General features: G+C 34.1%; 1 protein-coding gene across 4 annotated transcripts in view; it reads left to right on the plus strand.

Annotated features, from left to right (window-relative positions):
• LOC145290325 (uncharacterized) overlaps positions 1–15,553 on the plus strand; it is a 266,500-nt gene that overhangs the window by 82,369 nt on the left and 168,578 nt on the right. The window contains exon 1 of one of the 4 annotated variants that reach the window (XM_080136479.1): positions 2,630–2,814. The exons of the other annotated variants lie outside the window; for them this stretch is intronic. The gene's annotated coding sequence lies outside the window, so the exon portion shown is untranslated. Of the gene's footprint in view, positions 1–2,629; positions 2,815–15,553 lie in introns of those variants that run through there. 4 annotated transcript variants of the gene reach the window in all.

The raw sequence follows: 15,553 nt of genomic DNA on the forward strand, positions 1-15,553 counted from the left end.
ACGATAGTGCCACAAACAAAACACCTGCTTTCAGTTTATCATGAACTAGCATGGAAGTAGTAAAGCTCAGACAAACTGTCATGAGAATACTCATGATAGTGTATATTTTGATTTAAGCAGAGACAGTGAATGTTAATAATAATATTGGTTTTAATCAATTACTTAAAAACAGAACGTGTATACTACTAAAACGTTGATGTTATCATCTTACTCTTTTTGCTTGTCACCGTCTAAACTTTGTAGCTGCATATAAATGCGTTTACTAATTGAGTCATCACAAATTCAGTTAACTTACGGTTCACAGGAGACTTATCGGCCTGTATTGAGATTCAAAAGACTGATAAGTATTTTTAAGTACTAGAAAAACGAAGTTTTTCAAGGAGATGAAAAACATTTCTCTTTTAAATAACGATTGCATATTTTTTTTTTAAATTAGAGCAACTTCCAGTAGTAGATTCTTAAACACAATTACAAAAATGTTGTCAGCGCTATGTCAGCCAGGTAATTGTTTGCTAGAAGAAAGGTTTCTAAGACGTCTGGCAACATTCCAGACCGATACATGTCCATTACTTAAAGTATTTTCAGTTACAGAGGAAAAATCTGGAAGTAGATGGCATTGACTACAAAGGATGTAATTTGAGGCAAAATCCTGGCAAAAGTTTGGCTGAAGAAATCACTTCATGTCTGTTAATAATTATTAAAAGTCCTACGTCACTTATTCTGCAGAACTGCGGATCTGATTTCAAAGCATCTATTTCGTTTATAGTAATTGTGTGTGGGGGGGGGGGGGTAGTAATGGCAGCAGCACATTCAGGAATGAACAATGGCTAGCTATTTAGTCTTCGTTGGAATTTTTTAGAAGGTTTTTTTTATGCAGTGGTCACCACTTATCAAGGCCCGGAAGCCACTCAGGGATAAGGGTTATTGCAAGTAAATTATGTTAGTGTGGAGATTTGATAAAGTGTTTACTTAAGGGGGCGGTTCATCAGGAATTTGTTAACGTTGGACTTGAAGACATCCAAGTTGTAGTCAGGTGGGAAGCAGGCAGACGGAACAGAGTTCCACAGGCGTGCAGTTCTAAGAAAGAAGCTTTGTTCATGGAATCCACGTTTTGATTTAGGCACAGATAAAGAGTGGGGGAAATTTTTCACAGTGGATTCGGCTAGACGGGTGTTTTTCGTGAAAGATTGGTGAGGGGGGACCAGAGATTGGAGTTCGGACGAGCATCTGCCATGGAAATAACGATAAAACAAGGATAGGCTCGCAACGTCTCTTCTGTGAGAGAGAAGTTGCAGGGTAGAGAAAAGGGCATCTCCTACTAAGCCACAAAGTCTATTTTGTACTCTGTCAAGGCAGGATAGGCTGTTTTTAGCAGCTCCTGCCCAGATATGGCAGCAGTATTCCATCCTTGGACGTACTTGGCTTTTATATAGATAGAGAATTGCATCAGTAGTGAGATATCTTCTGGAGCGGTAGAAGGATCCCACCATCTTTCCAGCGACCTTAGCAACAGACTTGATGTACGCATAAAACTCAATACCAATAATTAACCAATTGGATACGTGTGTGTGTGTGCTGACACAAATCACATTATTTTTGAAAACAGAATCCAGAGGAATTTCAGAGATGAAAAATCTTAAGCTACCCCTACCATTAATACACTTTACAATGGAAAAAAAAGTCTTGAACTTAGATTTGATCTTAATTGAGACACTCAAGTGATCAAAAGATCTAAGAGGAGATAGAACTGTAAATGTTCACTGCTCAGGAGAAGTTGTCAGGAAAAGTTAAAGAATTCTTCCAAAATGTCTGTCAGCATTAGGTACATGAGTAGATTCGTCAACAATCTGACTCAACTGATATACAAGGGAAATCTCATGACAAAAGTTTCCTTTATTTATATTCGAGTAGCCGTTCAACATCGTGAACATTAAAATAACCAGATATGAATGCTGGCAGAAGGATAAACAGACAAATTTTTGTCAACTTTTTGACAGATTAGCTCAATGACAATAACCCCAAAGATGAAAGCGGTGCCGTGAACAAGAGCAATACAGAAGCATAAATATCAACTCGAATTGTAGATGTCCTTGTCATATGAAAAACCGTCATCATGTAAGCACAAATTCCATGTCCATGATGATATTGAAGGTCGCATTTTGAGGTTATGTTAGATTACCTTAGAATCTTGTTGAAGTCGTCGATAAAAATTGATGGTCTAATACTAATTTCACACAGAAACAGCAAATCAGGTTTAGTAGCCTGTTGTTAGATATGGAAGGGGACAGACCCCAGTAATTAAAGAAAGACGTAAATAGGATTAAAAATATCTATTATAAGGAATAGGCTAGAATCGAACCCAGTATTAAAGAGTTGAAAAGAACAATTATTGCTATTTAGATGCGATTTCAGAAATTTAGTGAATTGCCATTATAGTAGAAATAATTATAAAACAAAGATAGGTCAGTTAGGAATAACAGACAATGGATTGAGGAATTTTCTTTGTGTTGCAGAAACGTGTGGACATTTGTGTATGTGAATCCATGTGAGAAAATATTCACGTGGTTGATCATGTTTCTGACGTCACAAAGAAAGATAGATCAATATATTCAGTTAAATTTTCGAAATCAGGAGATCAGTCAGATTCGGTGAGAGTGGAAGAGTTAGCTAAGCCCCTTTCGGAAGCAAAAGAAAGGGTGACAAGACAATGTAATTCTTAAAGCAATTGAATTCTTGACCATCATCACCAGCTGGTATGAATAAAGATCATCAAGTTATTTAAAAGTGTTCGTTTGTCATCATTCAACATGAAAGGTAATGTGTTTTGTGATTCGTCTTTGTAAAAGAACATTTACATGTAACACCTTTTCAAAGTGTTTACTGTCTGTTCCCATCATAAGTAATTTATTTCCTCTCTGTGTTAAAAGAACTGTCTATCACCACATCTCTCTTCACATTCATATGTCTTCTAAGAAAAATATGAAGCCTCCAAGAAATGTCTCATCCTCTGAACAAATGTCGTCCCCGTTATATATGCCGTCCCCAATATATACCCGACAACAGACGCCGATATACACACTCGACTATTCTACACTGCAAATAGATTTTAATCTCTGAAACTGAAATGTTGGAAAAAGAAATCTTGTAGTAAGAATCCACGTTAGAATTATGGGTTTTTATGAATATTTGATTGGTTTGGTTTGGTTTGGTTTGGTTTGGTTGTTTTGTTTTACGGCATATCAACTCTTTACGGGTTATTTAATGCCGAATTCAGTTATTTTGAAGATAGTATTCACGTTGCATCAAGTCATTTTATGGAAGGTTTTTATTCTTCAAGCTCTTTGTATCTCCAATCGCTAGTTTTCAGTGTTTTGTTTCGTTGTTTTATAGTGGATTTAAACGTTTTTATTCCCTGTCTTGCAGAACATGAATGAGTTTTGCAATGGGAGAGGGAAAAGGGTTACAGTATTAATGCTTTTTTTTACATGGTGGTCACCACTTATCAAGGCTCAGAAGCCACTCGGGGGTAAGGGTTATTGCGTGTACAGTAATCAATGGGATAGTATCGTAGTAATCGTTAGTATTGGAGATTTGATAAAGTGTCTTACTTAAGGGGGCGGTTCATCAGGAATTTGTTTATGTTGGACTTGAAGACATCCAAGTTGTAGTCAGGTGAGACACAGGCAAACGGAAGAGAGTTCCACAGGCATGTGCTTCTAAGAAAGAAGCTTTGTTCATGGAATCTCTGTTTTGATTTAGGCACAGATAGAGAGTGGAGAAAATTATTGACAGTGGTTTCAGCTAGACGGGTTTTTATCGTGAAAGATTGGCGAGGGGGGACCAGAGATTATAGCTCAGACGAGCACTTGCCATTGAAATAAAGATACAACAAAGACAGGTTCACAACGTCTCTTTTGTGAGAGAAAGGTTGCAGGGAAGAGAAAAGGGCATCCCCCACTAAGCCACGAAGTCTATTTTGTACTCTGTCAAGGCAAGATAGGCTGTTTTTAGCAGCTCCTGCCCAGATGTGGCAGCAGTACTCCATATTTGGACGTACTTGGCTTTTATATAGATAGAGAATTGCATCAGTAATGAAATATCTTCTGGAGCAGTAGAAGGATCCTACCGTTTTCCCAGCGACCTTGGCAACAGACTTGATGTACGCTTTCTAGATTTTAAGTTAGGAAACCAGTCCAGAAGTGGAGGAGATGGAAAGAGAGAGGAGAAATAGGAAGAAGGAAATTGGGGGAAAGGGGTGGGCATTTGTTTTTGGTTTTGCAGAACATAAAGTTTTGCAAAAAGAAGTAGAAAAAAGTGTCAATATTAGCTGCATTTCGTCTCAGCAAGCCAATATCTTCAAACAGCCTGATCTGGTAGCACCACATGAATATTTGATAATCTATAAAAAAAATCTTGACCCAATATATCACGAGAGGTCAAGTATGTTTATAAAACTTTTAGTTCAATTATTAAATGTAGCTGAAAATTTATATAATATATATATATATATATATATATATATATATATATATATATATATATTATATAATTTATAATTTTATTTTATATAATTTTTATTTGACAACATATAGATTATTTAATTTCAAAACAAAATTAATTCATATCGTCTATCTGTCTGTCTTATGATATATCAACTGTTTTTGGACAGTTTCTGTTGTAAACGTTCCTTTTATCTGTGATTTCTGTCTCTTTTACAATATATTAAGACTTTTTTGATTGTTTAATGATGAAATAAAATTACTATTGTAGATGATCCATTCATTGATGTGGATTGTTTATTTTATCAACCGGTTTTGGATTAAATAATGAGTAATTCCTGAGCATGACAATGAATAAAATTTATTTATTAAGAACACAAATTTACATTTTGGTCGAAATGCTTTAATTCTAATCGTTAACAAGTTTCTATTCATCAATTTAATGGATTCAAAATCAATTCCGAATTCTAAACAAGCATGTACAGCAGCTATATTGCCAATGCCAGTTAGAAATTTGAATGTGTAACTAACTGATTTCTATATAATTTTGTAACTAACTGATTTCTATATAATTTTGTAACTAACTGATTTCTATATAATTTTGTAACTAACTGATTTCTATATAATTTTGTAATTAACTGATTTCTATATAATTTTGTAACTAACTGATTTCTATATAATTTTGTAACTAACTGATTTCTATATAATTTTGTAACTAACTGATTTCTATATAATTTTGTAACTAACTGATTTCTATATAATTTTGTAACTAACTGATTTCTATATAATTTTGTAATTAACTGATTTCTATATAATTTTGTAACTAACTGATTTCTATATAATTTTGTAACTAACTGATTTCTATATAATTTTGTAACTAACTGATTTCTATATAATCTTGGGTGTACCTCAGGGGCTCTTTTATGGCTAATAAAAACACTCCATTTTTGGAACTATTTTACTATATTCATCCAAACTTTTCTGTGTATGTCTATTTAGCAATTTTGTATTGTGCTGAACTCAAATTTAAATATGTTAAGGCCTTGGGGACTTTGGGGCTAAATGGGGGGGGGCGGGTGATGATGGACTTAGTCATTTATTTTTATTTTATTTTTTTTGCATGGTGCAGAACTCAAATTTACATATGTTAAAGTCTAAAACTGCATCGTTTGTCCATTTTCACTAGGATTTGACACCCCCCGGGGACTTTGGGGGCTAAATGGGGGGGGGGGATGCTGAACTTAGTCAATTTTTTATGCCTTGTTCACTGTGCATTCACTGGGGACTATGCATGATTCACTTATTAATTACAGAATTTCCATGAATAAAGCTTTTAATAAGGATTCTCGTTCTTGTAATACTTTGCCACTGAATTTTTTCTCTGCAGATTGCAACATGGTTGTCTACAACCCAAGTACCAACAGATTCTTGTCTTGAACCGTCCCCACAAGTATTCAAACTTGATCCATTTCGTAACTCATTCTCAATCTTCTCATAATGTTCTTCATCTTTCAACTGGCAATCATTGCATCTCATAGGCCTTTATCTTCGATTGTCTTTTGTTTTTGATGTTTGATGACTCATAACTATAACAAAGAAAATTATCTTCCTTGACTGATTTGTAAATACAATCTGTTTAATGCCTCAGTAAATTTCTTCTGAATTTTGTCAGCCTGTAACTAGAAGAGTCAGTGAATATTGTTCAATATCTGTAGAAAATTCAAGAATGCAGCACATCAGTATCGCCATTATTTCACCATTATAATTTGACTATTGTTGCTATGAACTTCCTCTAACCAAAAATGTTTGAACCAAGCCTGCTTATAGGCCCTGAAAGAAATGGTTTCAGCAGTACTCTGACGCAATCCTTAATTCTATTTTGTTATTCCTTCGTGAAATGCTGTCTGAAATAAAGTATATAGCGTCGTTTTTAACAGTAACAACATATTTAAAACAATAAACTGAAAGAATTCATAAAATTGACTAATTAATTCCCCAAACAGAACAGATTTGCATCACTGTTACGCCCCTTTCTTACGAAGAATAAAATAATAATACTAAACCTTATGTCTAGAATCCTTATTTCAATTTTGATCCAAATCTATTACATAATTTGGATTCTACAAAAATGTAAGGCTTAAGGGGTCTTAAGAAGAAATTGAAATTCAAGAAACCTTATGTAATTAGTGTCTAAGGACGATGGCCCAAATTTAATGCAAATCTGAAATATTTGAATTTTCAAATCGGATGTTGTATTCATATTATGTTACCTAAAACCGTTTGATAAATACTCCAAAGAAATTGAAACGTAGGGAATATTTCTCCTTTGCATGCATACAAATTAAATGACTGTTAAAAAACGAATCACCATTTCTTTAAATGCACACAGACATTAAGAAATATGAGAGTGGTTGACTCAACATGGAGCAAGACGGGACGAGAGGCTTCCATAGTTAATCAATAGATGTGTTACTTGTTCAGTTACAAATCTGTTTTTTCTAAGAGGGAGAGACTAGTAGCAGATGCACAAGTCCAAAATGGCAACAATACTCCATGCATTGGCCTATGGTGGCCTCGTAGAGGTACAGGATACTCTCGGGCATAAGTAAGTTTCTAGCACGGTAGATAGAGCCCACTGTCTTTGCAGCAGCCTTGGAAATGTCTTCAATGTACCTGTTCCAACTCATGTTCCCCATGAATGTTAAGTTGGGGAGTTTGAACGAAGTACTTTCAGATAATGTATCATTAGCCATGGCTATTAGTAGTTGAGAAGATTTCTTGTAGTTATTAAATAAAAAGAAGCTTAGTCTTGGCAGCATTGAATGTGACAATCGATTTTTATCCCCATTCCACATCAGAGTGGAGGTCTTTCTCTAGAATTTTGTATCATTGCCTCCAATACATGTGCATTCGTTTCCCCCTCATGTCTGTTATAGAGTGTGGTGTCGTCAGCAAATATACCCATCTCAGAAACATTTTTATCAGAGAGGTCATTTATGAATATTAGGAATAATAAAGGTCCAAGATCAACCTCTGAGGTACACCCATATTTATATCATATTCTTTTGACGTACGACCATCGAGGACAATCTGGATTCTTCTCTTATTTAAGAAAGATTTAATTATGTTAAGTATTCGTCCATAGGATCTGATTTTCATGAGAAGACCATCGTGCCATACTCTGTCAAAAGCCTTTGATATATCTAGGGCTACTGCCCTAGTTTCCCCTACTTTATCCAGTTCATGGTATATACATTCAGAGATTGGTTAGGATATATACAGTAGAACGGGCTTGCCTAAAGCCATACTGTTAGTCGGACATTAATTTAGCAGCTGTGAGGTGGACTATAGCTTGATTAATTATGGACTTAAATATTTTGGGAGGAGGCTAATGGAGCAATAATTTAATGTGTCAGTTTTTCGCTAGGATTCTTGTAAATTGGTACCACAGAAGCAGTTTTCCAGCAGTCAAGAAAGCAAGATTCGTTAAGGCATTTGTTGAAGAGTTTGGAGAGAACTGGAGCAGAGTATTTTTAATAGTGCAGCCGGGATGAGATCAGGTCCACATGATTTTAGGTGTTTAGGTTGTTTATGATATGATGTACATGAGAAGAGGTGATTTTCAGATCATCTAGTGTGTTTCTGTTAGCAGCGAAATATTTGGGAGAGAGTTGTTTGCTGGATCAAAAAATAGAGTTGGAGGCAAACCGACAGGCAAGCATATTAACCTTTTTGGTTGTCATGCAGACAACTTCAAGATGTTGGATAGTGGGTGAATTTTTGATTGCCTATTATTTGCTACACTGTTATAGATTTTCCAGAAGTCACGAGTTCTTAATTTCTGTGCTTCAATGCATTTTCTGGTGGTTTCTCTGATGTGATCCCTGATGGCATTCCAGTCAGCCTTATTGTAGTACCTATTTATTCTATGATCAATGCCCTCTAGGAACATGAAATAATTATCTGACCTATAGAATTACATTTGACAACTTTATTCAGCATTGAATAATCCATAAATTGTTGATATGCCATAAAACAAACCATTATGACCTACCTTGTATATTTTCATATTACGTTAGATTTATAAATCTTCAGATCCTACCTATGTAACGCATTTAAAAAGAAAATGGTGTTTTCCTTTTTTCTTAGTCTGATAATGAAAAGGTGATAGATTTATAAAAAAAAAAAATGAAGTTACCTTTTAATGCATTATCTATTTTGGCAATTAAAATTTTTGCATTCATTTAACATTGCTGGAGCTTAAAAAATGTAAAAAAAAAAGATGCAGTAATTATTTTTCGGCTTTATTAACTTAACAGAAGTGACAGAAGATCGCATAACGCTTTTCAGCGCACAACGAAAATGAAATCAATAAAATGTGTTCAAACTTTAGCAGCAACTGTCGATTTCAATTTTGTACTTTAACACGTCACATGAAGAGAGTCCAAAATAGAGAACTTTAAAAATTAAAGAATTTATTGAATGTTTAATCAAGGTATTACAAGAATTCCTCACAAAATATTTGCTAAATGGTTCTTAATAGGCTTTAAGTTCTCTAAAAGGTATGTGTTAAGATAGAGTGGAGCGGATATTTACTGTGCAATCGTAAAAAGTGTGTAAAATTGTTTATACACATATTAATCCATGCAGAATATCCGGTGAAAGTAATAAGTATAAAATGTTATATTCTGAATCAATTAAAAGTACTTAAATACAAAGTTGTGTTTATAAACCTCAAATTCAAATGGTTATGAAGAAAAGTCAAGAAATTGACAATATGAAAAATATAGTATCCCTCTTACTGGAAAAATATGACCTTCTCTCTCTCTCTCTCTCTCTCTCTCTCTCTCTATATATATATATATATATATATATATATATATATATATATAAAGCTGAACGTCTGTGTGTGCGTGTCCGATCACGAATAGGCTCCTACATGGTTGACTATTATAGAAAACTGATCACATATAATGATAGATGTATCGAGACACAGGAACGGGTATGTTTGATCTGGCATAATGATGATTTATTAAAATTGTGGGGTCTGCGTATGCGCCTGGTCCACAAAGTATGGAAATAAAAAATTTAAAAATTAAAAAAAAACGTTTACAAGTGTTTTTGATATAGATGTACATAAGAAAACTTTGATAAGTGTTTTAACTTAAATAGGGATGGTATAATAAAATTCTGGGGTCTGCGTTCGCGCCTGGCCTCCATAGAATGGAAATAGGCACAAACTTTAATCTGTGTAAGTATACTTTGATAATTATGTTTCAGTTTGAAGAAATATGGTATAGTAAAAGTATGGGGTGTTCGTTCGCACCTGACCTCCATAGAATGGAAATATGTCACAAAGTTTGACAAGGTTTTTTAATATAGATCCACAGAATATTGTGATAAGTGTTTCAGTGTGAACAGGTATGGTATAATAAATTATGGGGTTTATCTATTTTATTTTTATTTTCATCATATTTTGTTTTGGTTTTGATACCCCCAAATTCGAAGCTATCTCTTTACAACCCTTCCTTTTCATAGCCTATCATACTTTCATAAATCAGAGTCCATTTTCTGTAGGCTGTTTTTGAACCCAGTCAACGACGGATACTTTTGTTTGTGTGTGTATATATATATATATATATATATATATATATATATATATATATATATATAAGGTTGACAATAAAGTTCTTGCGGTTTTTAACTTTTAATTTCAGATGAACATATCTCAGTACAAACAAAGATTTATTAATCGAAATAAGCACCATTAAAATCAACACACTTTTGCCAACGCAAAACAAGCGCCAGTAACGTAAAAATCTTGCGTTCTCATGGCGATGAAGTCGCTGAAGCCGTTTTCAATATCGCTTAGGTTTTTGAAGCATTTCTCATGCAGAAAGTTGTCGAGATGCTTGAAAAAGTGGCAGTCGGTAGGTGAGTAGTCTGAAGAGTATGGCGAATGAGGCAGATTTTCATAGCCAAATTCGTACAACTTCCTCAGAGTCAATTTAGCAACGTGCGATCGGGCAATGTCCTTGAAGAGAATTGGGCCTTTTCCATTGACTAATGCTGGGTGTTGTTGTTATTGTTGAAGTTTCGAATGCATTTTATCCATTTGTTGACAGCATTTTCCACCATAATGGTTTCGCCTGCATTCAAAAAAACTGTAGTGGATGAGATCGGCCACAGATGACCTTCTTTTGGTGCAACTTTGGCTTCAGAAAGTACATAGAGTTTCGTCGGCATCTAGCCACTGAGCTGAGCCAACTTTTCATTGCAAATCACAACCTGGTCGAGAAACGGGTCGTTCTTGTTGCGTAAAAGAAGGGAAGATGACACTTTAAAACAGCGTTTCTTTTGGTTGTCATTCAATTCGTGAAGTACATTTTCATAAGCTTTTTTAATCTCTCTCAAGTGGTTGGAAATTGTCGTATATGTTACATCTAATCAAAAGCAAGTTCTCAGAAGATGCTTAGATTTGCTTCGACTAAAGCTCTTGATTGATCGTTGTCAACATCCGATGGCCGACCACTACGTTTATAACTTCTCGACCACCGTTGTGCCGTGTTGCTTTTTTTTATCCTGTATTCAACGTTCTGAAAAGAAGGCATAGTTGTTTTAAAACGATTGTAATTTAAACGATTAGATAGTGTAAACGTTCTTTAAAATGATATATAAAGTAAAGGTATCCTAACGAAAAAATTTAAACTTTCGCAAGAACCTTCTCATCCACCTTATTATATAAGAAATTTTTTTAAAAAAAAAGCAAATTAAAGGCGGTGTTTTCCTGATACATGCAAGGATAAACTTCAATCTAAAATAAATGCCAGTATTTATATATTGATATATTAATTCCAGCCAAATAAAAAAGCTCAATACAAATACAATGGAGAGTACAGCTTATCATAAGAGAAGAGAAATTAAAACTGTAAATTAAAATTTACAATTAAATTATAATTCAGCAAAATACTCCTGCAAACAAATATTCTGTCGAATAATAAATTGTAAATTTTAATTTCTTTTCTGTATTATATATATATATATATATATATATATACTAGCGGGGGTACCCTGCGTTGCCCAGGGTTTTGGAGGTGTGTGTGTGTGTGTGTGTAAGTAAGGGGAGGGATAAAGTAAAGGATAAGCGAAGTAATAGCCCTGTTTAAATATTTAAAAAAAAACGATGTTAAACTTTGTTAAAAAATCGGAAAAACAAAAACAAAAAAAGCAAAACAGCGAACAAACGTCAAACCTGTTTACAAAAGAAATCGGAAACAGCAAAAATAAGGGGAAAAAATGATGAATGTGTTCGGAAAAACAAAAACATAAAAACACAGCGAAAAGCGAAAAAAAAAAAAAGGAAATGGCATAAATAACCCTTCGATTGTGTTTAGTCCATGGTGCGTTTCGCCCAGTAGGAAGAGGAACGTTAAAAATCCATTCCAGTTTTTTAAAGCGAGAATTCCATTCCAGTTTTTTTAAGCAACTACAAAACGAAATAAAACGGAAATGATGTTTTAAATGTTAATTTTATAAAAAAAAAAAAAAAATGGAAAGATTCTTTTTTTTTTAGTGTCAAAATGTTGGGGCGAAAATGGTAATTAAGCAGCGTAAAAGTAAGCGTGGGATAAGAATTAATGTCTGTGGGAATATCGCTATCGGTTAATTCCGTGGTGCGTTTCACCCAATAGGAAGCATAGAATGGGAAGACTCGGTAAAATTCCATTCGAGGTTTTTTAAGCAACTACGAAGTACAGAAAACCAAAACCGGCGTTCCTTCCCAAATGTCCCTTGTAAACGATCCTGCAACGGTGTAAGTGATGACGGGGGTAGGAGGAATTCATTAGAGAGAAAAGATTTTACTTCTCCATTGATTTTAACCGATTTTGGCAGTAAACTCTCAGCAGAAAAAATATAAGAATCTACGATTATCGAGGAAGTGGAGAGGTAATAGATCTATAACACCTCAAATATTGTGCTGCAGTTTGTACATATTACATTTGCATGAAACATCTTGATTTTTAATCCTATTAAGATCAAAATCAGAGGGGAAAATTGAGTTCATTCTATATATATATATATATATATATATATATATATATATATATATATATATATTGCAGGAAATTTTACTTTGATCATAATCACGCGTTTTTATATTTCTGAAATCAGAAAGAATTGTGCAGTTGGAACTCTTCTTAACTCTTAGCACTGTTACTTAGCCGGCACAGAAGCCTTTTCTCTTTCATGTAGCGTTCACTTCTTCGCCTAAGCAACAGTCGTACTTTTAGTTTCGTCTTCTTCCCAATTGACAATAAACTCACGCGAACGAAATAATGTCTGTCAAAAACGGAAAAAAAAACCAAAAAAACGTCGAATTCCAACAGCGATTAAGTCTTCACTCATCTTATTTTTGTATCAAAAGGGTTCCAGGTCCGAGTGTCAATGCTTCTCTACAGTGAGCACACGCCAATCATGGGCGCTTATTGCTATGACTCTCTACACCATTACCACGATTCACTAGTTAATTATAGAGTAACTTTTTATATTATTTAAAAAAAAAAAAGATTATTATTACAAAATTGTTCGCCCATTAAGTAAATTGAGGTGATAAGTCGACAGCGATATGAAATATATTAGAATCTATTTTCTCTGTTAAATAACACGGTGATATTGTTAAAAAAACATTGAGTAGTTAGAATCAAATACTGAGTTATCAGATGCGTTGCTATTTAGGTCGAACGTGGAAAATCTGAAAAAAATAGAATTATATATTAGATGAAAGGACAAAATTATGGAGTCAGATGAGATATATAATCGTTGAAATCGACTGGAATTTCATTTTTTCTGGTAAAGAATATAGTGACAATGTTTGAAAATGTCTGGCAAATCAGAATAAAATATCGATTCGACAGATGCATTGCAATTAATGAAAATAGATACTGACTATATGTATGTACAACCTTAGACTTTATTATAAAATAAGTAAAAATATTTCTACATTTTTATAAAGACAATACCTTTTAGTGGAAAATGTATACGACTATGTGTGTTGCATACGTGTGCGTTTGTTGATCTCTGCAATCATGTGTGGACTGAGATAATTATATTTTGTTTAATGTAGTTACTGGAGTTATTCATGGATTGCATTGTTCGTTCATGATTTTGCAAAGTTTAGCTTACCTCTATAAGATTGTATCAGTATGCAGTAGTACTTTTCATTCCTGAGTCGGTTTGACCAGACTTGGAGCACGTGATGTGCCGTTCGTCACTGTTGCATGTCATGGAGAAAAAAGAAAAAGGAGAGATAGAGATGGAAAGAAGAGAAAGGAAAAAGATATCTAAACGGAAGCTAATGTCGACACCTGTCAGAGGCGAGTTCAAACAGGATGATCGGTGCCTTTGTTTCCTTTTTACAAATTGTTTCTGTGTATTCACTATGTGCGAAATTACAAACTACTTTTTAAACTAATGTATCTCTACATATGTTATTTAGTGATGCTTACCATTGAAAGAAATATCATTAAGCGAACTAATTCAATCTTTTATTTAAGATTATATAATTGAGCTAGAAAACAAACAAAAGAAGCAAATAAAATACCTTTATCGATGTGTACATGATGACGTATATATTTAAAAAATTAAAATATTGTATGCATTAAAAAACACAGATACAAATGTATGATTGTTTTTCTAGCGGTTTTGTCCAACCCGGACGGTGGCTCTCACTACAAAGAAATTATCGAGCTAGATGAAATATGTAATCAATGAAATCAATTGGAATTTCATTTTTGTTTTGGCAATGAACATAGTGATAATGTTCGAAAAATGGCGAATCAGAATAAAATATCGATTTAAAAGATGCATTGTTATTTATTAAATCCCATCGTTAATTTTATGAAGATTAGAAACTAACCTTATATATATTATTTTGTAGCTTAAAAATAGTTTATTTTTCCCTCCGACCTTGCTTTTTCTCTCTCTCTCTCTCTCTCTCTCTCTCTCTCTCTCTCTCTCTCTCTCTCTCTCTCTCTCTGACCCTAGACTCCCTCCCAGCTACTCGCTATTCCACCTTCTTCTTTTGCGTTTCTCTTGCCATCGTTTCATAGAGTAGATCAGAAACACGATGTTTAGCAATTAACTTTATACATTTTCTTTTGTACTTTAAAATAATTTATTTTTTTTCCCTTCAAGCTCTCTCTCTCTCTCTCTCTCTCTCTCTCTCTCTCTCTATCTATCTATCTATCTATCTCTCTCTCTCTATCTCTCTATCTCTCTCTCTCTCTCTCTCTCTCTCTCTCTCTCTCTCTCTCTATGTTATTCCACTTTCCTCTCTCACGTCTCCTTCACCCTCGTCTCTAGGATTTATGGCACCCCCTCCTTTTTTCCGCTGATAGAAAAACTAAATCTTATTTGTGGGGTGTGCAAGCTCTGTTTATTTAATTAAAATTTCATTAACCACAATTCCTCTTTTCATTCTTTTCATAATAATTAAATAGCAAAACTAGGAAATACAAATTAAACTGAAGCAATTTCGAGAATTCCACCAGGTGCAATTCTTTTCGTTTCATTTTTAAGAAAAAAAAAGTCTTAATTTTCGATTACTGAACACCTGACTTATTCCCCCTTCCACCTTTTCGCAGACTCTATTCACTCAAACATACTTATTAACCTGCAGTTCTGACAATAAAATTTTCCTGACAATAAAGTCAAGAATCTTAACATTCTGAGCATGGTGCATCCAGTCAATGCAAAAGTTTCCATTGCCATTCAAACTTAAATGCTTCAGAAATCTTAGAAATGCCTGCGATGCTTTAATTTATGTCAGAATAATAATGCAACCACTTTGGATTTTTAATCCATTAGGTTCCATTGTCCTATAAATAAGACATCAAATAATTTCTATTCAAAGGTTATAAGAAAATATATGATAGAGCGAGAGGCAGCAATTCAGATGTGACAACAATACTTCATGGATGGGTGAAAGCTGACATTCGCCCATACATGGAGTATTGCTGATACATCGGAGCCGGTGTATATGCCACTAGTTTCTC

The sequence above is a fragment of the Euprymna scolopes genome, chromosome 2 (genome assembly GCF_053919585.1).
Source record: "Euprymna scolopes isolate OS-2025 chromosome 2, ASM5391958v1, whole genome shotgun sequence".
Classification (NCBI taxonomy): domain Eukaryota; kingdom Metazoa; phylum Mollusca; class Cephalopoda; order Sepiida; family Sepiolidae; genus Euprymna; species Euprymna scolopes.